Raw genomic sequence first — 329 nt, 5'->3', positions numbered from 1 at the left:
CCTTGAACTCGGGTTGATGGACAATGCCTTTCACAGTCGAATCTGCAGGGATGAATGTTTTCTGTTTATGATGCTAAAAGAAGCATTACTAAGCATTACTGCCAACACTAACAGTAAAGTTTTAAAGCACGCCTCTCGAAAGGGATCCCAAGGGTAATGCTGAGGGTACGTTGGTTCACATCCAAGACAAGGCTATAAACTTTACTATTCGCTGTCTGGGAACGATATCAAGAAGGGATAGATTAAAACAAAGATTATATCTTATGTCATGTTTATTTTTTATTTTGTATTCCTGGGTTTTGTTTCTTCGTTGGGGAGAGTAAGTTGTA

Source organism: Penaeus monodon, chromosome 32 (genome assembly GCF_015228065.2).
Source record: "Penaeus monodon isolate SGIC_2016 chromosome 32, NSTDA_Pmon_1, whole genome shotgun sequence".
NCBI lineage: Eukaryota > Metazoa > Arthropoda > Malacostraca > Decapoda > Penaeidae > Penaeus > Penaeus monodon.
This window is presented reverse-complemented; position numbering follows the sequence as displayed.